The sequence below is a fragment of the Peromyscus eremicus genome, unplaced genomic scaffold (genome assembly GCF_949786415.1).
Source record: "Peromyscus eremicus unplaced genomic scaffold, PerEre_H2_v1 PerEre#2#unplaced_218, whole genome shotgun sequence".
In the NCBI taxonomy this organism is placed as follows: Eukaryota; Metazoa; Chordata; class Mammalia; order Rodentia; family Cricetidae; genus Peromyscus; species Peromyscus eremicus.
Window position 1 is genome coordinate 49,409 of NW_026734454.1, and position 22,149 is coordinate 71,557.

A 22,149-nucleotide genomic window follows, 5' to 3' on the forward strand; every position below is an offset into this window, starting at 1 on the left:
TTGATCTGCAAGCCAATTGCTATTGCATATATGAGAAATAGCAGAAAATGAAATGAAAAACACATTAATTTCATGCATCACTCCCCACCCTCACAGCTGTGATGTTACATTGCTGTTATGAATGTATCTTTGATGGGGATATCTACAGTGGTCAGTATATGCTACAAATCAGGACATTGTGTTAAGAAAACACTATCAAAGTCTTGTCCACACTATCTTGCCGTAGAGTCCTCGTTCTACCAGTATGATAACAGAAACTCCATGAAGAACACGTGTTAGAGACTGAAAGGTTGGAGGGTCATGGGAAGAGTTTTGGGGGCAACATAGGCAGAGTAGTTTTGAATTCTGGGCTCTGACTTTACTCATCGTTTTTGTTATTGAGGAAACTTCTTTGTTTCTAGTCCAACAGACAGAAGCTTCTGCCATGGAGAATGTGGCAATGTATAAAAATGGAAAATGACATATGAGATGGAAGGAAAGAAAAAATGCAGAGAAATAAAGACCCATGCCCAGCAGATGGGACAGCATATTCCCTCACTTTATAGATCCAGAAAAGAGTGGGCTCTGTCAGCAAACACCCACAGTAGGTGGAGGGATGTAAATTTGTTTGCCAAGGAAGGATCTCATCACAGTATCACACCTTCTTCTGCATACAAAACACCTTTGCTCCCTGGATATTCTCTCACAACCATACTTCAACATAAGAACTGTATTTTCTTACAGATATGTTGGGATCATCAGATTTATTTACCAGTCTCTGGAACCTAGAGATACACTTCTTTCTCTTCTGATTACCTCTAAGGTACATGGTGGATCTGTCTGGCTGCTCCAAGCCACAAAGACCAGAATTCCAATGACTATGAAGATCATGACAGCAAATCCCATCTTGATGAGATTCTCCACTTGGTAATCCTGATTCTCTGAGGCTGTGGTTGTGGACAAAGAAGTTTATTGATGGTCAAAATTCCCTCAAGATAATTAAATGTCCCCAAGATAACTAAATGTCCCCAAGATAACTAAACATTCACCCAGGGCCCCTGTCTTCTCTGGACAAAACTTGGAGCCTCTGTTTCCAGTGTTATGTCTTTGAATTCTCTTTATTCAACTCTCTTGGATTTGGGCATGTTCTGGGATGGACTGATAATCTCAACTGATTCTGAGAACAGAAGAAGAGAAATAGGATATGGGTGTGTTTAAGAGAACTGAGTGTTTCTTCTGGTTTCTAGTTTACTGATTCTCATTCACTGTAAATACCCATCATACTCATCACATAAGCTCATGAAGCCTGAGATGAATCTTACCACTGGCATAGCTGGGTTCCCTATCTTATTCATTTCAAAAACCATTTATCTATCTAATATCTATCTATCATCTATCTATCTATCTATCTATCTATCTATCTATCTATCTACCTACCTATCTACCTATCATCTATCTATCTATCTATCTATCTATCTATCTATCTATCTATCTATTATCTATCTATCATCTATTTATTTTAGACTCCAGCCACAGTTTCCCCTCCCTCCTCTCTCCTCCCAGTCACTGCCCCCACCACACTCTGTTCCCACCCATGAATCCACTCCTCCGTTCTGTTTAGAAATGGGCTGGTCTCCCATGAGTATCAACAAAACATAGTATCTAAATTTGCAGTAAGACTAAGAACCTCCCCATGTATTAAGGCTTGGCAAGGAGACCCAGTATGAGAAGTAGGGTCCCATAGGACAGTAAAAGAGTTAGTGACAGCCCCTGTTCCCCCTAGGTGTTCTTATTAGACTCTTCAGCACCACTGTGAAAACACCCCCTGAGAATAGTAAATTCAGAGTAGAATAAATTGACCAGCCGTTGCAGAAATTGATCCCTGAGTCACTGCACTGAACATCCACAGCACCATTCTGAGTGTGGTGTCTCTGGTGAGCTCAGCAGATGTTTTGCAGACTCAGGTCCTCAGTCTAGTATAAGTTTTTCTTGTGTGTTTGTTCCCTTGTCACACTTAGACCTCCCATCTCTTCTGTGATCTGAGCCTTCCTCTGATATGTGCTGAGTACCCACAGACCACCTAGGGATGGTCAAGGAGAAAAGAACTTATAGAATCTTAGAAATGAGAAAAGGTTTCTGCTAAGGTTGAGAACCTGTGTCTTGTTGATAAACTTTCCCTGATATTCTTCCCCACATCAGACCAAGAAATTTCTCTATGTCCAGTTCAGGTAGGAGCTCATCCTTCTGAAGTAGATTGTCCCTGATCTCTTTCCTTTTACATATCATTTGGGAAATGCTGTCAGTATAAAGGTGTGGGGTAGAGTCATGCAGAGTGTTTTGCTGTACTTTCTCTGAAAAAAAGTATGATGTATGTGTGTGTGTATGTGTGTGTGTGTGTGTGTGTGTGTGAGAGAGAGAGAGAGAGAGAGAGAGAGAGAGAGAGAGAGAGAGAGAGAGAGAGGAGAGAGAGAACGAGGAAAGAGAGTAGATGGTACACTACTGAGTTTTCATCTAATATTTTCCCCAAAGGCATGGCTAGCGCATACTAAGTATAGATGCCAAGACTGACATATCTAATCCTTACTTTTGTCATCCTTACAAATAATAGTTATTGAGACAAACAAGACAACTATAGTGTGAGGAGAGAGAGGTGCTGCTCTTCCATCATTCTAGGAGACTCAAGAGTCAGTGGTGGATTGTCCCTGGAGGTCCTATCCCCAAACCTTCTCTTGTTCAGATGAACACACCAAGCGCAGGCAGAAGACATTCTTATCTACCACTTACAAAAGAAGGCTTAACTCATACAGTCTCAGTTCCTCTATTTCACCCTGAAGTGAAATGTTGCAAACTTCACAAAGCAGTAGGTTTTAATTGAGAATGCTGGATTTTATTTTGCAAAATTGTGCTCATTGTTATGTTCAGGATTTCATGACAAATTCTATCTGGTAAAGTTGCCCTATGGATGTGGATCTGTTTTGAATAGAAGGAGGGTGTAGCAGGATTTATACTTATTACAGCAAGATTTCTTCCTCCCATGGAGATAGACATGTATTCACTTAGATCAAGGGTCTGTAAATACTGGTGATGAGCAGAGGTTGTCACTGGGAATAAGTTTCTGATTAATATCTTATATCTGTCTGTGGCCTTCCCAGGATGCTCCTTTAGACTACCTGAATCCCTTCTGGGGTTCCATAAGCAGGGATGGTAGTGAGCATTCCTAGAAATATCCATGTTGGTCTCCACCATCATGAGGGTGAATATCCATTTGGCTGACACTCGGCAGCATTTGTAACCCAATTCTAGTCAATAATTAATATAAATGAAGAATGCTGATATACCATATAGCTCAGAAAGATCTAGATCACATCACCTTGGACCACGAGCTCCACCACTCCACTGGCACATGACAATAGGTATTGAAATGAGTTGAGCTATCCATAGCACCTGTAGGTGCCCCTGAGAGTGGAGGTCACTGAACTCATGGAGAATAGTAGGACCAACCCCCATGATCTAGAGTGAAGGAGCCTGAATGCCCTGGCATGACCCTTTGCCTCACCCATGCACATGTCACTACCACTGTGGGACAGACCCACCACAGAATCAGGTTCTGGAGAATTCTCCTGTCAGGAGAAGTCACACCCAAGGCCAGCACTGAAAGAAACTTAAAAGTGTGGGCCCACACTCTTCCTTTTATTCACAGAGAAGTAGAAGTACAAAAACAGAAGGATTTGTCCAATTCAGCATCTTTAGAAGCCAATGTATCAAGCCCATAACTAGCTACTCTCTGTCAGGGCCCACATTCCAATAAAGTCTTTACATAGCCTTCTGGAGCCTGACTACATGCAGCTGAGATGTTTGTTCTCAGGACCTTAGTGGCACGATGTGGAGGTGAGTGTTTGGGTTCCCTGCTCTCCACCTCACCCACCTGGCCCATCTTCCAGACTAAACCTAAATATCTCCCTCTGGATTCCATCTTCTCTAGCACAAACTAAACCCCAGGCTTCTGGGGCCTCTGTTGGGATCCCTGTCTCCCACATTCAAAAGCTAGAGTGATAGAGAAATGAGAATGTGTTTTTGGGTTAAGAGCTAGCAGTTCCCTGGGTATGGAGCATAGATAGTACCAGCGCTGCAGTGCCTGATACTTACCAGCTGTTGTCATGGGCCTTGAGTGTTGTGGGCTTGAGGCTCCAGTGCATCCTAGGAAACAGAACAACAAGATGATGACTGTTACATGCTAACACAGGGGTCCCAACTCTTCTCCCTGTCCTACATCTGTCCTGTAACCTCCCCATGATCCTCATGCTACCTACCCCAAACCTAGGTTGCGATAGAGGATGGAGTAGACATTCCTTAAGGGACACCTTCTGGTATCTACTTCTTTGCCAGGGAAAGTGTCTTTTGACTAAACCTTCCTATTGACCACCATGCCAAGAAGTCTCCTAAGGTTTGAATTGTGAGTCAGCCTGACAGTTCAGGGTCACCTCACCTGAGACTATGAGATCCCCAGAAGCACTGGCATATGACAACAGGTATAGTGATGAGATTCAAGAACCATAGCACCTATAGCTTCCCGAAATGGCAGAGGTCACAGCACTCATGGAGAATTCTGTTTGGTACTGCCAATCTTAGAACTTTGACTTTAGTCCCTGGGGTTGATGGACTGCCTCCTCCTTGTACAGAATGAAAGTCTCCACTGGGTTTCTTCACCAAAAAAGTAGGATCACATTGTATCCTCAATGTACTGTTGAGGTAGTCTTCACTGAGAGGAAAGGAGTAACAGAAAGCTGTCCTAAAGAGAAGAGAGAGGATGAAAGACAGCCATCACTATGAGCTGAAACTGTACCTGGATCTTCCTTGAGCACCTGGGACACTGTCTCTTTTCTCTGACTGCACTCCTCTCCTGCTCTCCTGTCTTTACATTTGTTCTTGCATACGTCCTCTGTCTCTAGTTGCAGCCATCACATCTTAGGCTCCCAGTGAAAGCCAATGCAGAAGCTGTTACCTGAAAAAATGTCATTGGTTTCTTGCCTATGATCAGGATATCCAGGGGTAACTGAAGGCTGACCACTCAGAGGAGAGGTTGTGTGCACTATAGCATCTGTATTGGCCTCCAGTAAATCTGCTCACAGAACCTAGTGTGAAGCTGGCCAATGAGAGACCAGCCTGGGACCATTGGCCATGGCTCTGGGTGAAGTCAGGTTTGCTCGTCATGTTCAGAACAAATCTATCATCGTTGATGTCAGAGCAGCACTGCAGTGTGGGACTCTTTCTAGGGTTATGATTATGGCCTTGTTGAATTAACAGGGAGGGTTTCTTGGATAGCCCTAGAGGAAAGGTGACAGGCTAATGGCTGAGCAACAGCATATGTGTATATTATAATTAACTTAATTTCACATATCAGCTATGGATTCCCCCATTCTCCCTCCTACCACCCCGAGCCCTCCCCCCAATACTTTCCCATTCCCATCTCCTCCAAGGCAAGGTCTCCCTTGGGGTATCAGTCCAGCCTGGAAGACTCAGCTGAGCCAGGTCCAGTCCCCTCCTCCCTACACCAAGGCTGAGCAAAGTGTCCCAGCATAGGCCCCAGGCTCCAAAAATCCAGCCCATGCACCAAGGACAAGTCCTGGCTCTGCTGCCTGGGGACCTCCCAAACACTTCAAGCTAATCAACTGTCCCACTAATCCAGAGGACCCAGTCCAGTTCCATGGGGGCTCCTCAGCCATTGGTTCACAGTTCATGCGTTTCCACTAGTTTGGCTATTTGTCCCTGTGCTTTTTCCAATCCAGGAGCTCAATTGGCAAGAGAGAGGAGGGATTGTATGAGCGAGAGATATTGAGCAATAGCTTTTTAGCAAACACCTATCTCCTCCTTTTATGCCCTGCACATGTCACTGCATTTCCCCAGCTGTAGGGCTCTGGCTTAAACCAGATTCTTCCTTTACTTACTCTCTACCAGTTACTTTCCAGGGGACAAGATCCTGGCAAAGACTTAGGGTCTCAATAAGATTGTTCAGTGTTGGGGATAACTCACCTAAGACATGTATTACCAGGGGTTCACTGGGTACTGACCACAATTGTGGGATATCCTTGTAGTAACCATAACATCTGAATGTCCCTCTGTGGACTGGGGTAACAGGACCCATAGAGAACATGGCTTCGTAGTACTCATTTATATATATATATAGTGAGTCCAGAGAGCTGGAGAAATTCTCATATTCCTTGGTGAGAATTAGCATGTCATATACGCACAATGAAATACACTCAAGAGTCATGTTCCCTCCTGAGGTTGCCACAGGGCCTGGCAGGGCCAATAGGCTCAGTTTATAGTAGTGGATTGCTAGGAAAGAAGGAGAAAGCCTTTTTCACAGGCTCACACACCCAAATGTTCTTTAAGGATAGCATGTGGGAAGGGAAAACTTCTGAGGGCAGAGCCTGGCCTTAAGACCCTGACTGTCCCTTCCCCTGTCACCACCAGTTCCAGGGTGTCACTGCGCTCTGACCAGCCAGCTGAGCTGTAACAGTAACAGCAATATTGTCCCCCATGTTGCTGTGTCACAGAAGGGATGGAGAACTTGGCCTTGTTCTCAGGCTTCTCTGGGGTCTGTGTGCCCCAGGGTTTTTGTCTTCCCTCTTTATAATGAACATATATTTCTGCATCCAGTGTCCCCTGACACCAGATGGTCATGGGACTTCCTGAGGTGACCACAGAGTCTGGCTCAGCTTTGATGGTTTTTCAGGGGAGTAGGAGAGAAGGAGGTGGGTCTGTCTGAAAGTGCCACAAAGTCAGACTTGCAGATGACATTTATTTTTTCATTTAAATCAATTCTTCCCTCATAAAATATATCCTAAAAGCAGCTTCCCCACTTCCCCTCTCCCCCAGATCCAATGCTCATCCATTTCCTTTCAGATAAGAACAGGCTTCTGAGTGACTGTAGAGAAATTCCGAAAGGTCTTATCAAATAAGAAACACAGAGCCAAATATGGGCGGGGAGCCTTAGTGATCAGGGAAATAGTGAGAGCTACCAGCTAGCCTTAACTTACCATGCCACCATAGCTTCTCAAGAGAGCTACTTCCTGTCTACCTTGGCTTTTATTGCCTTGCTGTTCTGCCTCTCATTGGCTCTTAGCCCATCTACCTCACTTCCTTGTTACTGCCTGTCTGTACAGACCTCCAGGTCTCCATGGTTGATACTGGGATTAAAAGCATGTGTCACCATGCTAAGCTGTTCCCTAGTGTGTCCTTGAACACACAGAGACCCTGCCTGCCAAGTGATCAGATTAAGGACGTGTGCTACCATTGCCTGACTTTTGTGTTAATTGCTTGCTATTACCTCTGATCTCCAAGAAAACTTGATTTACTAACATACAAATACAATATCACCACATTTCAGCAAAAATAAAATACCACTGCATTTCCCCTTTTTATCTAAATAAAATAAAAAAGAATAAAAAAGTTATAACTAGTATAAGAAAAACTATATACAATAAGTATAAAAACTATATACAGTATATACAAGCAATAAATACACCAACAATTTGTCTAGTCAATTTGCATTTGACAAATTCAGAGGAAATATTCCATTATCAATTCTACTTTGGTAAGTACAAAATGTACCTAACTCACTTTCTATTTTAACTTGTATTATCAACAGAAAACTACCCTATGATGTCACTCAAACTCTTACATTTTATACCTCCTTAGTGAGTTTCTTTTCTGAAATTTCTTAACAAGGAAAACTGTAACTAGAACTATCTAATCTTCAACTCCCTCAGAGACCCAAAAAGGAAATAATATTACCTAGTAAAACAGGAAGTACAAACAAGTGACTTCCAAAAAGAATGTGAGTTGACAGAAACAGCCAGCTGCCTGGACAATCACTTGAGGTTTCTCTGCAACATTGGGGCATCATCTTCAGCCTACAAACTTAGTGTATCTGACAGACTTATTTGTGAAGTAGGAAGTACACAAGGCCTACAGCTCAACTTCACATTTGGTGCAAGTATTCCATGTATCAGATAATCTTGAATTCCACCAGTGTCCTGTCATGATTCAGGATTTTAAATTCTGGAAATTGCTGGTCTTTTTGGAATTTGACTGCCTATTCTTCTCGGCTTGTGGATGGCTTCATCTCAGCATTCCATTCTTCTCCACATCCCATTCTTCTTGGGTTTTGTGGGTGGTTTCATCTCAGCATCCCATTCTTCTCCTCATCCCATTCTTCTTGATTTGTGGGTGGCTTTGTCTCTTTTATTAAATGCCACTCTACAATTGAGAGGTTAGACTCCATCGGCCTAGTTATTCTTTCAAGAATAATTGTTACAGCTACTGTTCCACTGCATACCAGAAGCCATCAGTCCATTGCCTGTTCAGCTGCCTTCGAAGAAAAGAACACTATACCTTTTCCAGATTACAAAGCCACTTCAGCGTTGGTGCCATATTGTCCTGGCCTCAGATGATGCCTGTTGCTAAAGCTGAAACCACACTTATTTTGGCAAGGATTGGTAGTCATTTGTTTTGTGTCCTATTTGTCCATTTTGGATAGCATACTGTCAACAGTCGATGTGAGGACATTTTTTTGTTTGTTTTTTTCGAGACAGGGTTTCTCTGTGTAGCCTTGCGCCTTTCCTGGAACTCGCTTTGGAGACCAGGCTGGCCTCAAACTCACAGAGATCTGCCTGGCTCTGCCTCCCGAGTGCTGGGATTAAAGGCGTGCACCACCACCGCCCGGCGATGTGAGGGCACTTTGTTGCCCAGTGGCTAACTTTTGCCACAATGAAAGTTAACTCCATACGCCCATATGTTCTCTGAAGTAGATTGGTGCATCCAGGAGCCAACATGTCTCATAGTCATAAAAAAAAATTCTAAGTTATTAAAACATTTTAAATGTCATAATCTGTAGATCTCTGAAGGTTTTGAAAATGACCTGTCTATCTAAAATATATCTCTGTTTAATATTGAAAACACCTAATGTGAATAAAAGATCAGTTGTAGTGACTAACTGCTAATTCTCATGTCTCTATATCTTAATAGTTGATAATAATAACTTTCAAGGATTAGCAAATTGCATTACATTGTTAAATGAACTGTATAGGTACAATATCCTGAACAAGATTAGAAATATATGTACAGCATTTTCAAACAATATCAAACTCAATATACATAATTTGTATACAATATATAAATCCAATGTAAAGTATTTAAAACTACTAGTTGTCTTTTAAAAGTGGATTCAATAATTTACCTTTTTATCTATATCATATCTATATCCTCTCTTTTTTTCAGAGTAGATAAAATAATCTACCCTTTATTCTATCATTTCTACATTTTTTCAGAGTAGATTCAATAATCGACCTCTTATCTATATCCTCTTTTCTTATTTTTCTTTTTTTAAAACAAGAACCTTAAATCTAATCTCCATTGTTTATCCCTTTTCCTGACCATTAACAACAACCACAACTTACAACCAAACCTAAACAATGACAACATTCCCAAACCCAAAACCCATGCAAGACCCAAAACCACCGACCCCACCTCACCTCTTGGGAATGTGGGCATTGTGTTCTTAAAGTTACTTCCTGCTGTTTGTGGGCAAAGACATCTTTAGGGGATCTTGAAAGGAAACTTTTTTGAATTAATTGTCAGGTTCTGGGAGAGTTAGCTATACCATTTGTTGTCTAGTCTCCTAATAATGCCAAAGTGCAGGGCTTATCTCAAGTCCTTGTTTGAGTAGTCTGTGAAGCTAGATCATCTCAGCTAGTCATCTGGAAATTGTTCTGAGCAGTTTTATAGTCCAAAGCTGATCTTTTAGTGATATTTGTCAGCTTAGTGGTATTATAATTGTCTATGTGGAATCGTCATTGTGGGTCCCCATTATCTTTCTGGATTCACTGTTAGGCCTGAGCATGATTCCTTGCAGAAAACTGATAGAGACTATAACACAGAAACAAGTGTAGGCAGCTAAATGAAACCTTTTTTTCTAGAATTAATAAGTACTCTATATGACCATTAGTATCAAGACTATATATATATATATATATATATATATATATATATATATATATATATTCAAATTTTGATATAAAATTCATGCCTTAAGAAAAGTTTAAAGAATCAAAATAGAACCAAAGAATTGAGATTAGTGGCAATAGAATAGTCCCTTAATTTTTTTCATTTTCTTCTGTCCCATATCAGAAGATGGCTCTTTCTTCTTATATGATACAGAGATTTTGCATTTTCCTTTTAACAACGTGCTTGGGTTTAGAGGAGACAGTAATTCTCCAACTCCAAAGCCAACTTTAATTTTTAATTGAACTAGTACTACAAGAAGACCATTTGTGTTAAGTGTCTGTAGAGAAGAGCAGAAACAAACATTTAGGAAGCCTTATGAAAATTTCTAGGTGATATACCAATAGTCCAATTCACTCCTTTTCTTGGGACATTTTTTTCTAGATGATTTGTTCTTTTTCTTCAGTTGTCTCATTTGTCAGTGTTTTTCAGATTCCTTATCCTTCATTCTCCTGAAAGACAAAAAACAAAAACCATTCCTCAAGCCTAACTTTGAGGAGGTTTCCTTTTGGCAAGTTATATCTGATTAAATGAAAAGCATTTGTTAGTGGTATAAATTAGTTTAAATTGGATGATCATGCTAGTTGATGAACTATCACCTGTTCTAATTAAGAGGTCTCTCTTGTTCAAATTGAACCTTTAACAATTTGATGGTATCCACAGCTTATCTTCTCCTGTAGAAACGAAAGCAACACCTTGTCCCCAGTGTAACACATGTCCTGGTTTCCATTCTGAAATCAGCACATCTTTAAAGTATACAGGCTGATTTAATTCTGTAGTTTTTTCTATTATCCAGTGTCTCTCTACCGATGTTGTTCCTTTCTCATTAGCATTGAAAAAATTCAAAGTTAATAGAGCATTATATAATCTATTTCTGGGGGGGGGTTTGTTACCCCTTTCTGTTTAATTAGCATATCCTTTAGAGTTCTATTTGATCTTTCTGTAACTGCTTGGCCTGTAGGATTATGTGATATACCTGTAATATGCTTTATGTTGTAATAAGCAAAAAAAAGTTTCATTTTACCAGAGACATATGCTGAAGCATTGTCAGTTTTAATTTGTGCAGGTATACCCATAATGGCCACAACTTCTAGCAAATTACAGAATCAGCTTTTTCAGAACTCAAAGCAGTTGCCCATTGAAATCCTGAATAAGTATCAGTGGTATGGTGTACATATTTCAGTTTTCCAAGTTCTGCAAAGTGAAACATATCCATCTGCTAGATTTCATTCTTCTGAGTACCCTTTGGGTTACGTCTTGCTGGGAGCAGAGTCTGATTGTAAAAAGAACAAGTAGGATGTTTCCTTACAATTTCTTTGGATTGTTGCCAGGTTGTGGAAAATCCTTTTTTAAACCTTTACTATTGACATGAATTTTTTTATGGAATTCAGAAGCCTCCAGCACATTTCCTATCAATAATTTATCAATCTTGTCAGTACCTTGTGCTTGAGGGCCTAGCAGACCTGTATAGAATCAGATGTGAGTTATATATAAGGGATGCTGCCTATTCCTGATTATATCTTGTAACTGAATAAATATTGAGGTTAATTATGACTCATCAGGGATAAATTCTGCAGTCTCAATATATAAGTCCATTCTTTCAGCACACTGAGAGTCAGTAACTATGTTGAGAGTTTCTGAAAAATCCATTAATACCAACAGAATAGCATACAATTCTGATTTTTAAACTGAATTATAAGGACTTTGAACCACTTTACTTAAATTTTCTGATTTGCAACCTACCTTTCCTTGTTTTTTTTGCATTTGTATAAAATGTACAAGCTCCAGATATGGGTGTTTCCCACACAAGCCTATGTAAAATCCAATTAGCTCTCTTTATATGTTCAATTCTATTGCTTTTGGGATATCTGCTGTTAAACTCTCCCCAAAAAATCACAGCAAGCTCTTTACCAAGGTTCATTTTCTGCCCATAATTTGTCAATGTCCTCCTTAGTGAAAGGTATGACAATTTCTGTTGGGTCTGTTGCCACTAATTGACAAAGTCTCAATTTTCCTTTTAAAATCAAGTCAGAGATCTTCTCCACATAAGTTTTTAATTTTTTTAATTCGTTTATTTGGTAGAAATATCCATTCCAATATATCATCCCTCTGCATTAAAATTCCTGTAGGAGAATGCCTAGAGGGTAAAATAACCAAAATGCAATCAAGCTTTGGATCCACATGATCCACTTGTCCTTCCTGTACTTTGTTTTCTACCAAGGCCAATTATTTCTCAGCTTCAGGTGATAATTCTTTTGGACTATTTAAGTCCTTGTCACCATCTGAGGTTTTGAACAAATTATTCAGTTCATCATCTTTTACCCCAACAATAGCTCATATATGGGAAATGTCTCTGATAGTCTTTGAAAGTCATTAAGAGTCTGTAATTGATCTCTCCTAATCTGCACCTTTTGGGATCTAATTTTTTGTAGACCTATTTTATATCCTAAATAATTAATAGAATCTCCTTTTTGTATCTTCTCAGGAGCAATTTGTAATCCCTCAAAAGGAAAATTTTCTTTACTTCTTCAAACATTCTTTCTAATGTATTGGCATTTGAATCAGCTAGTAAAATATCATCCATATAATGATAAATTATAGATTTAGGAAATTTTTTACTTATTACTTCCAATGGCTGTTGTCGAAAATATTGTCTCAGGTTTGGGCTATTCAACATTGTCTGTGGGAGAACCCTCCATTGATATCTCTGAACTGGTTGAGGAGTATTATAAGTAGGCACTGTGAAGGCAAATCTTTCTCTGTCTTTTTCTTGTAAGGGTATTGAAAAGAAACAGTCTTTTAAATCAATAACAATAAGAGGCCATCCTTTAGGTAACAGAGTAGGTAAAGGAATTCCGGGTTGTAGAGAGCCCATTGGCTGAATTACTTTGTTAATTGCTCTTAGGTCTGTTATCCATCTCCTTTTACCAGATTTCTTTTTAATAACAAATACAGGAGAATTCCAAGGGCTGGTTGATCCTTCAATATGCTAAGCATTTAACTGCTCTTGTACCAGCTCTTCTAAAGCCTGGAGTTTCTCTGTTGTTAAAAGCCATTGCTGAACTCATAAAAGCTTGTCTATTAACCATTTTAAAGGTAAAGCTGTTGGTGTCTTTGGAAGATCAGCAGTTGTTGTGCCCTGTTCTTGTATAATATGGATGGCTGGTGACCACTCTTTAGAATAATACCTTCTAATATTTCTCCCAGAAACATGTGTGAGTTTATGATTTGTTTCTGAGGTTGAAGGAATGTTAATCTGAGTATCCCATTGTTGTAATAGATCACAGCCCCATAAATTCATAGCTATATTAGCCACATATGGCTTTAATTTTCCTCTCCGTCCTACTGGACCTATACATTTGAGCCATATTGCACTCTGTTTCACTTGAGATAATATTCCATTCCCTAAAAGCTGAACATTTACCTCCTGAAGAGGCCAATTTGGATGCCAAAATTCTGGTGCAATTATTGTCACATCCACACCTGTGTCTACTAAACCTTCCAAGAAAACATCATTTATTCATATTTTTAATTTTGGTCTTTGTTCATTTTTAGAAGCTTGACAAAGAATTTGCTTTATGTTTTCTCCTAAATTTTATATTCTCTCTGCTAGAGCTGTTCTATCACCCCAAGGAACCTGGTTTATTCCAATAGGCATTTGGCTTTTTAGTTGCTCTGAGAAGGGGTTTCTTCTATGATGGCAGGAAAAGTCTTAACTGAATTTGCTGTGGGGGTTTGCATGAAGACCCTCTGGGAGTTTCCCAAGGACAGAGGCAAAAGATTCCCCTGTCTGTCCCTTTTTGATGTACTTTTGTTGGTCCAGTGTTTACCCTTACCACACCTTCTGCATAATCCAGAAGTGAGGGGCATTCTGTTGCCATTGTTCCTAGAATAAACATTCTTTCTTGGAACTCCCTGTTTACACTCCCTTTTCAAATGAGCTTGCTTTAGACACCCAAAACATCTGACATTTTTTCTCCAAGCTCTTGAAATTACTTCTCCTATCCACATATCATCATGGTCATGAGACTCAGTATTAATTGTGTCCCTGATCAAATCTTCCAAGGGTGTTGATCTTGCCTTTAAAGGCCTGATTATTCCTTTGCAAGCTGCATTTGTGTTCTCAAAAGCCAAAAAAATTCAATTATTATCAGTCTAGCTTCTGAATTTGGTATCATTCTATTTACTGCTGAATACAGCCTTTATAAGAAATCCATGAAGGATTCTCTGGGGCCCTGTATAACTTTTGTGAATGATTCAATTTATTTCCTGCTTCCTCAATTCTGTCCCATGCACTCATGGCTGCCATGTAACATAAAATTAAGGTTTGGTTATCATATAAATATTGTCTTTGTATATCAGCATATTCGCCTTTTCCAAGAAGCTGATCCTGGGGAATTTCCACACCTTTATTTCTACCTTGGTGTACTATTATCTTAGCCTCCCCCTTAAGCCAGGTTTGCTGTTGTAATTGTGCTCCAGATTCCAGGACAGATGTTACTAATTCTTTCCAGTTCTGAGGAATAATCCTATTACAAGTTGATCACGAGTTTAACATTTGCTTTACAAATGGGGAATGGATACAATATGATACTCTGGCTTCCTTAAATCTCCTTAAATCAAACATTTCCACTGGAGTCCAATTAGCTTGTATATGCGTTGAGCAGGTAGTTCCTGTAAGGCTACTGGATAAATTAAGTTCAATTGTTTAAAAACAGGCTGTCTCTCTGTAACCGTATAATTCAATCCTGAAATAATTTCACTTTTAAATTTTTCTGTCTGGGTCTGAATTTTTCTATAGTTCATTTTAAAAGTTTTTTCTAAAGCTTTTATATTAGCACTTAAAGTGACCAACCTTTTTAATACTAAAATAAGGATAATTAAACAAATAGTATGCATAATTGATGTTACATACATCCCATCAACATTAATTATCCTCTCATTTAATTGTTCCATTTTCAGACTGCCTAATGTGTTATCAAACAAAGACCATTTTCCTTCCATTGTAGGTAAATTTCTAAATGGTCTTATTAAATAAGAAACACAGAGCCAAATACAGAGTTAAAGCCTAAGAGATCAGAGCAAGAGCCATGACTCCCTTTAGCTTACCACTCACTGTTGTCCTTCCCCTGAGAGAGAGACCTTCTTCCTGTGTCTTGCATTTTATTGCTTTCCTGTTCTGACTTCTCATTGGCTCTAAACCCAGCCACATGACTTCCTCATCACTGCCTGTCTATACAGACCTCCTGGTCTCCATGGTTGGACTGGGATTAAAGACTCAAGGGTCACCATGCTTGGCTGTGTCCTTGACCACACAGAGACTCTGCCTGCCATGTAATTAGATTAAGGGCATGGGCTACCACCACCTGACTGCTATTCCTGGCTCGATAATGACTTCTGATGTCCAGACAAACTTTAGTTATTAACATACAAATAAAATCACATTTCAGCACAATTAAAATATCACCACATTCCATTGTAAAGATATTTCCCATTTTTAATGTGGGAAAATTTTCTCTTTTAACTAGTTTCTCCCTTTAAGATATCTGATATCTTAATTGACTTACTTAGTCTGTGTAGAACAGTAGAAGTCTGAGGGAATTTCAAAGAAGCTACCTAGCTTGGTGGCAGTTCAAGATGGGAATTGAGAGAGAGAGAGAGAGAGAGAGAGAGAGAGAGAGAGAGAGAGAGAGAGAGAGAGAGAAAACACCTACTAAAAACTAAATCTAAAGAAAGTGCAGCCATGTGCTTTGACCTGAGCCAGAGGCTCTGTAAACCCACAAGTAGTCTGGCTTTTTGCAGCTCCAGCCCCTTGCAGCTCCAGCCATGTGAGTTGGAGATCTGGCCACAAGCAGCTCCAATTGCATGTAGCAGGATCACTTGTAGCTCTGGCCAAGCTGGGGGGCCTGTAACTTCTGGCCTGTAAGGCCACCAACAGTTGTTTAATAAATTCTTGCCCTGTGAGCACCAATTGTAGGTGAATTTCTAAATGGTCTTATTAAATAAGAAACACAGAGCCAAATATAGAGGTAAAAGCCTTAGAGATCAGGGTAATAGTGAGAGCCATCAGCTAGCCTTAACTCACCATGCCACCATAGCTTCCCAAGAGAGCTACTTCCTGTCTGCCCTGGCTTTTATTGCCTTGCTGTTCTGCCTCTCATTGGCTCTTACTCCATCTAGCTTACTTCCTTGTCACTACCTGTCTGTACAGACCTCCAGGTCTTTAGGGTTGGTATTGGGATTAAAGGCATATGTCACCATGCTTAGCTATTGCCTAGTGTGTCCTTGAACATACAGAGACCCTGCCTGCCAAGTGATCAGATTAAGGACGTGTGCTATCTTTTGTGTTATTGGCTTGCTATTACCTCTGATCTCCAGGAAAACTTTATTTATTAACATACAAATAAAATATCACCACATTTCAGGACAAATAAAATATCACCACAAGTGATACTAACTGAACACAGCATAACAGCATGTAATAAGACTAGTCACATACCTTCATATTAAGGCTGGAAAAGGCAATCCAGTAGGAGGGAAAAGATCCCATGTGCAGGCAAATGAGTCAGAGACATCCCCAGCCTTATTGTTATGAGTCTAACAAAAACCTCAAGGACTCTACTAGTAGTGGTGGATGCCTTTAGCCACAGCAGTTGGGAGGCAGATGCAAGAAGATCTCTGTGAGTTTCAGGCCAGCCTGGTCTACAAAGTGAGGTCCAGGACAGACAGGGTTACACAGTTCAACACTGAAAAACAAAACAAAACAAAAAACTCCAGTAAACAACCACAGCATGTGTGCAGAGGGCCCAGGACAGACCCATGCAGGCTCTGTGGTTGGTTCTTCAGCATCTGTAAACTCTTATGATTCCTGCTTAGTTTATTCTGGGAGTCATGTTCTCCTGGTGTCCTGCATGCTCGGGCTCCTACAACTCTTCCTCACTCACTTCTGCATGGTTCCCTGAGCTGTTGTGGATGGTACATGAACTGATCTGGAGTAACAGAAGGCCCCATAAGGATTCATCTCTGTCCTGGACCTCCTGGGCTTTGCTGTCACTGTCTGCCTTGGATTCTGTATCTTATGCCTCACTGTCTCCCATGCCCTCTGTCAATGGGCTCAGGAGGCCTGGCCCCTCACATACACCACACAACAAGGACTCCCTGTGTACCTGTACCATTTCAACATAATTCTATGGAAAACATGGGGATCCTCACCTGAGACCAGGAGCTCCAGGGGGTCACTAGGTTCTGACCACACTTGTGGGCTGTTCTTGTAAAGCTGTAGCATCTGAAGGTCCACTTTGGCTGGAGGTCACAGGGCCTGAAACTGCTGAGGATAGTAGCTATACTTTGAACCCAGCATCCAGGAGAACTTCTGTGGTCCTTCCTTAGTCAGAATAAACCTGTCATATTTCTGCCTTGAGAAACACTGGATGATGACATTCCCTCCTGAGATCACAACAGGGCTGGACTGGGATAACAGGCTGGGTTTCCTCTAGGTTCCTAGTAGAGAAGGAGAAATCAACTGAATGTCCTCATGGCCTCATTATCTTTCATGAATTGACATGGGGGCAGGCCTGTGAACAGGCCCACTTCTTGTCAGGTCAAGCCTGAGACTAGGGACCCTGTATGTTCTCTTATCTGAGACCACCAGCTCCAGGAAGTCACTGTACTCTGATCATCCATCACGGGGTTTGATATTGATGGCAATATTACCCTGCATGGTGATGGATTATATTTGAGACAGAGAGTTCAGCCTTGTCCTTAGGATTCTGGGGAATCACTGTTTGACTTGGAATTTTGTATTCCTCATTATAGAATACCTTACACAAGAAGGTCACTGTAGTCTGATTGTAGACCACAGAATCTGGCTGTATTCTGAGGATAGGCTTAGGGAGGGGATAGGCTTAGGGAGGGCCCTTGGGAAGGAAAAGAGCAGCTAGGACCAAAAACAGCCATCTTCAGATTTCAATCCCCAACCCGAACCCTCCAGCCAACCCCAGGGTCACCACACACATACACACATGTGTGTTATCTTCCATCTGCCTGCCCAGGCATGGCTCCTGGGAATGATGAGAGGTGAATGTCAGGACATCTGCAGATACTCACCTGCCAGCACTGGGGTCCTGAGGCCCAGAGTCAGTCTTGGAAGAGAGTTCCCTATGAAAGGTTTATCCCTGAAGCTTGAGCAGGTCCTTCCCTCTGCAGAACCTCCTGAGATACTGGGATTTCCTAATGAATCAGTGCTGGGCTGTGAGGAAGCATCAATTTTAGATCACAGTATCCCATCCCCTTGTGGACATCTCACCCAGACATAGCATGGCTCTCTGGGTGAGATGTCCACAGTTGCAGTCTCCTTCTGGAGACTGCAACTTTGCTTATGGACAGAGCTACAGAGACTGCCAGGAGGTATAAGAAACACAAGGTGTGGCCTCTTGAGGCAGGACACTCCCTGTGACATGGCTATACTTCAGCAGCCCCACAGGAAGGGGAAGTGCGCTCCTCAGGCACCAGGCTCTGACTTCCCCAAGGCTGTGTTTAGGTCAGGTAGTAGACTCTGCAATCAATTTTTTGTCTGTTTCTTCTGTCCTCATCTATGTCAATTCCAAGTGGAACTGACAAATTAGCAGACATAAATATTACACATAAGAAACACAAATTAAAATCTGCATTTGCATTATTCCTTTTCACATTTTTTGTGAAATACCTCTTCATGTTCAAAATATTTGAAGGTTTCTGTGAAAGGTTTCACGTTGACATCTGCATAGAATAACGTTTGTAATCCTTTTCCTCATAGTCTCAAGTGCTGGGAGACAAATGTGCACCCCTATTTCTGGTTGGTTGTTCTTTTTGATGGATGTGCTTTCCATTAGAACTTTAAATTACACATGTTTGTTTATTTACACTTATTTTTTAAATTAAACTTTTTTAATATTAATAAATTACACTGATTTTCTTCTTGATGTGTGTTCACTCACATATGTCATAGCACATGCATGGAGGTCAGAGGACAACGACAGAAGACATTTTCAAATTGCACAATGTGGGTCAGAGTCAAGGGGAAAGTTTGGCAGCAGCACTTACACGCTGATCCATGTCACTAGTCCAATCTTAGCATCATTACTCTATTTAGTCCTCTGCTTTAGGCAAAAAAAAAAAAAATACTCATTGGGTCCTGTGGGTCCTGGTCCAAACAAGATCCTAGCATTATTTGACTTTCTTGGAGGGCAGGGTGTAGGTATGACCACGCTTCTTGAGGCAATTGATGGCACAGGGCTGCAGGTGTGGGCAGCACTTGTGGGCAGCAGTGCGTGGACTTGTCACATTTGTGTTTCTGGAGAAACTGGCAAAGGAATGGCTTTTTGATGCCACCACACAGGTGCAACACCAGGTGAAGTGTGGGACTCTTTCTGGACCTTGTTGTTGGCCAGGGTGCAGTTACCCTCCATCTGCTGGCAGCAAATACCAGCCAATGCTCAGGTGGGATGCCTTCCTTGTCTTGGATCTCAGCTTTGCATTTATTGATGGAGTGAGTCACTGGGCTGGACCTCAGTTGTGATGGTCTTGTCCTTCAGGACCTTTCCAAAAACTGTATGCTGATGTATGTATGGCCACCTAGTTGAAGAGAAAGAGGGCTCAGTAGAAATATTTTATTTCTTCTTATTTTTAGTGATAGGATTAATGGCAGAACCTCCAGCATTCCACTACCATTGAGCCATATTCCCCCCCGAGCCACACCCACCTTATCCTGTAATTGTAAATTTTTGATCTTACTTTAAATATTTTTTATCTGATATCTTTTTATTATGCTTAAGTATTTAATCATTTTGTTGTTGGTTTGAGACAGGCTCTCTCTGTGGAGCCCTGGCTGTCATGGAGCTGGTTACATAGGCCAGGCTGGGCTGGAACACACAGAAATCCTTCTGCCTCTGCTTCCAAGTGTTTGGATAAAGGTGTGGGCCACCAAACCTGGCCCTGGGCTTAATATCTTAATTTTTGAAAATGTCATATCAGTATGCATTGTGTTTTGATGGAATCCACCTTCCACACTCTCCTCTTCTCCATCACCCTCCCTTGCTGGTTCCCTCCTCAGTGGCCTGTTTTTCTTCTTGATTCCTTTTCTGACTTGCTAGTTCTCAGGGAATTATAAATCCCACAATGAACACGATGTTGTTCTAAACTTAGATAGTCTTTTAATAAAATACCCAAAGCCAGATATTGGGGTAAAAGCTGAAAGATCAGAGAAGCAGAGCAAGCAAGCCACAGCCAACCTCATCTTACCAACTCCCAAGCCTATTCTGTTTCCTCAGACTGAAAGCCTTTGAGTCCTCACCAAAAAGGATCTCATCTAAACTGCTTTAGTTCCTGTTTCCTCATGTCTTATATATCTTTCTCTACCCAGCCATGTCACTTCCTGGGATTAAAGGTATGTGCCACCACTGCCTGGCTCTGTTTCTAGTGTGGCCTTGAACTTACAAAGATCAAGACAGATCTCTGACTCTCAAGTGACAGGATTAAGGGTGTGTGCTACCACTGTCTGGCCTCTAAGTCTTATCTAGTGGCCGGCTCTGTCCTCTGATCCCCAGGCAAGGTTATTAGCGTATACAATTTATCACCAAACATAGATATGGATTGGGACATGTGAAAAATGTATACAATAAAAAAGCATTCTGGCAGTTAACCACAATGAGAATTTATAGAAACTAATGTTGCTAACTAAGAAAAAGAGGCCGGGCTGAATGCACAGGCAGGACACTGAGTTCTGCAAGAATTTTACCTATTAGAGTGTGCATGAGTTTCATTTTAACACACGTGACAATCTAATGGCCACATTGATGTCTGGGATTGGATTGAATTGGTCTTCAGGTACTATTGATATTCATATAGAAGCCAAGTCTTTTCCTTCAGAAAACATCATTCCAGCCACACATCCACGTCCTCACAGCTTTGCTTTCTAAACATCATCATATGAAGCTCAGAGGCATGTGAAGCTTGGAAAACATGAAATTTCTATTCAACAAGTAGACTGAACCAAAGACATTAGATCCACTTACAATACTTCTCTTTCTGTAGAAAATTCTACCCTTTTCCAAGTTTTTTATTAAATGCATGTATTCTTTCACAATATCATATGTGTATATAATGTATTTGTGTTATTCTCACCCCCATTCTATTTCTTTGCTCTCCATAGCAGCTCATGTATCATTCCTACAAATCCCACTCTTCAGTCTATGTCATTTGTTTTGTTACTTCTCACTGATTTTAAACTAATGAACATTAGCATGGTACTATAGTAGTATGGTGGGCTCATTGGCGAGTACACAGCTGAAGAAAATGAGTCTCCTCCACCCAGAATTCATCACTAGTCAATAAATCATGACACATAATTGACAACTGACAGGATCAGTCTTTTATAGGACCAGGACAGGCTGCATAGTTCACATTTGCAATGGCTGTGTTGTGCTCAGAAGATAACATTTGGCCTCCATTATCCTAATCTTTTGACTCTTGTATTCTTTCTTCTTCATCTTCCATGATGTACATATGTAGTTATATTCACCACTAATCTCTTCTCATGCTTGTACCCAAATGATAGAAATCCATGTCATCCCTCACGAGGTCAGTTACCCTATCAACTGTAGCTGGAAGTTTTCCTGTGTCTCGGCCTGTCGTTGGTTGGAACAATTCTCTCTCACTTGCATCTCCCAAGTAAACAAACACAGGTTAAAATTAATTTACACCACTCATCCATTAGCTCAGCCTTACTACTGACTAGCTCTTAGACTTAAACTCAGCCCGTTTATGTTAATCTATATGTCACCATGTATTCTGGGGCTTTAACTGTGTGCTATTACATGCTGCTTCCTGGATGTTGGGCTGGCATCTCCTGATTCAGCCTTACTCTTCCCATAATTCTTCTTGTCTGTTTATCCCACCTATACTTCCTGCCTGGCTACTCACCAATTAGCTTTTTATTAAACTAGTGTACAAAAGCATTATCCCACAGCAATCAATAGCTGCTGTCACTTGCTCCTTCATGTCTTCATATGACTCCTCTGAAATAGAAAGCCAAATCAAAATATTTCTTTAAATTCATAGAGTTCATCA

At 40.8% G+C, this 22,149-nt stretch overlaps 1 pseudogene; it reads right to left on the reverse strand.

The window, feature by feature from the left end:
- Nucleotides 1–795: 795 nt before the first annotated feature.
- LOC131901674 (leukocyte immunoglobulin-like receptor subfamily B member 3) overlaps nt 796–22,149 on the reverse strand; it is a 65,296-nt pseudogene continuing 43,942 nt past the window's right edge.